Below are 2,169 nucleotides of genomic sequence, written 5' to 3' on the forward strand. Positions count from 1 at the left end.
TGTAATATTTTCCTCAGAGGTGTAGTGGAGATACTCATGTACAATGCATTTAAGAACAATAAATGAGTTTCAGGAGATAAATATAAATACTTTGCCCCACTGGAAATCAAATGTCATGTAAAAGTTAGGACTTCACTGTTCCAGCCTCACAAAAGTGATGGATTACTTCCTGTTGTATTTTATCTCTGATTTAATTGTTATTTTTTTCAGTAAATAAATAATCCATTACATCACTTTGGTTCAAGGTCTGTGCGCCTTGTTTTCGCTTTCTTACAAATTAGTTATGAACCAGTGATGAAAGTGACAGCGTCGGCCCTGACTGGGTCCGGGAACGAGGAGGGGTTAGCGGAGTTTGGGTGGGTGGTACGCATCCCTCCACCCGCGCCAACACGGTCACATCCCGTTTCATTGATCCCCCCCTGACGCTCCTCTGCTGCATCGCGCTGATCAATGGGCCGCAGCTGCCGCTCTCTGCAGCGGCTGAGCTCTGGCAAGGTTATCCAGGGTGAATGTGCCATTTTGGCTCAAAGTGTGCCGTGCCGTGAGCAGGACGGGTGCTACGGACCCGCCCCGGGGCTCAGCACACCACCTTCAGCCCGCTTTGAGCCAAAATGTCCCTGCAGCTGCTCCTGCTGCTGCTGCGGCTGGACCTCAGCACATGAGCTGGATGGAGTCGAGCCGTTTTATAGCTGCGTCAAGACACGCAGTGACAGCCGCATCGAGACCGGAAACGCTGTGTGTTGCCTTGAGAATAAGAGCCCAAAAACGACACTCAAAGAATATCGAGATGAGCACGACCGAGGGCTTCGTTTTTATTGGTTGATAAAATGTTGCATTTGTTCCGTCACGGTGTTTTTACTTTTACTTTTACTGCTTTTACTTTTATCTGAAATACTTTTTAATGTGTTAAATGCGTGTTTTAAGACATGAAAATACTTATAATAATTATTTCGTTTGATATATGTTTATTTACCTAATTATACATTCTTTAAATAATGTCTACTACTCCTTCTATGGTGAAAATTCTCTGAATCACAGTCTATGTATATACAAAGATTCATATGTTACATATAACATTTTCACACTTTAACCAATGGAGACAAGCCATCTACTAATTTACTGGCAAGTCAGTTTTCAGTGTATGTAGACTTGAGGTTTCCAGTTTCCACTTCATCCTGTGTAAGATGCATACTGGACAACTAGTAGTTGTTATGTCACAAAAATCATGTCGTAGCCTACTGCATGTCTGAAACTCAGATTTAAGGTGAGCACAAGAGACTTTCACCTTTAAGCATACAGATGTGTTATGATGTTTATTGCATGTATGTTTCTCTCTCTCTCTCTTTCATCCTCTCTGTCCTGTCTACCTCTTCTTCTCCCCCCTTCACCTGGCCGACTATCAGCAGGATGGTTCTCCCTTGCAAGCTGGGTCCTGCTCAAAGTTTCTTCCTGTTAAAAGGGAGTTTTTCCTTGCTGCTGTCTGTTTGCTCGGGGATTCAGGCTCTGGGTCTCTGTAAAGCATCTACAGGCAATTTTGATTGTATAAGGTGCTATATAAATAAATACATTGAAAAGGAAATTGAAATTAGATGTAGAATATAATCCCGGTCTGGGCCCTTCTATGTGGAGTTTGCATGTTCTCCCTGTGCCTGCGTGGGTTTTCTCCGGGTTCTCCGGCTTCCTCCCACAATATCAAAAACATGCACATTAGGTTAATTGGCTACTCCAAATTGCCCCTAGTGTGTGAGTGTGAGAGTGTGTGGTTGTCTGTCTTTGTGTGTTGGCCCTGCGATTGACTGGCGACCAGTCCAGGGTGAACCCCGCCTCTCGCCCGTAGTCAGCTGGGATAGGCTCCAGCTCCCCATGACCCTGACGGATAAGCGGTATAGAAAATGGATGGATGGATGTAGAATATAACCTTCTAATTTCAAACACATAGATCACACTGTAAAGATTAAACATTCAAGTAACAATGATCGATTTTTGAGAGGAGGTTTCCTTTTAAGTAAATTTGTGAGTACAGGATTTAGTATTTTTATGTTCTAAAATTTGTTTTGCTTAAATAAAAGATTAAATACTTCCCCCATCTAGGTACACTAAGTATCAGTTTTATTTTGAAATACAAAGCCGGAAATGATGGATTTTCACTCTGGTTGGCTTGACGCTGTT

This window comes from Scatophagus argus, chromosome 13, assembly GCF_020382885.2.
Source record: "Scatophagus argus isolate fScaArg1 chromosome 13, fScaArg1.pri, whole genome shotgun sequence".
NCBI lineage: Eukaryota > Metazoa > Chordata > Actinopteri > Scatophagidae > Scatophagus > Scatophagus argus.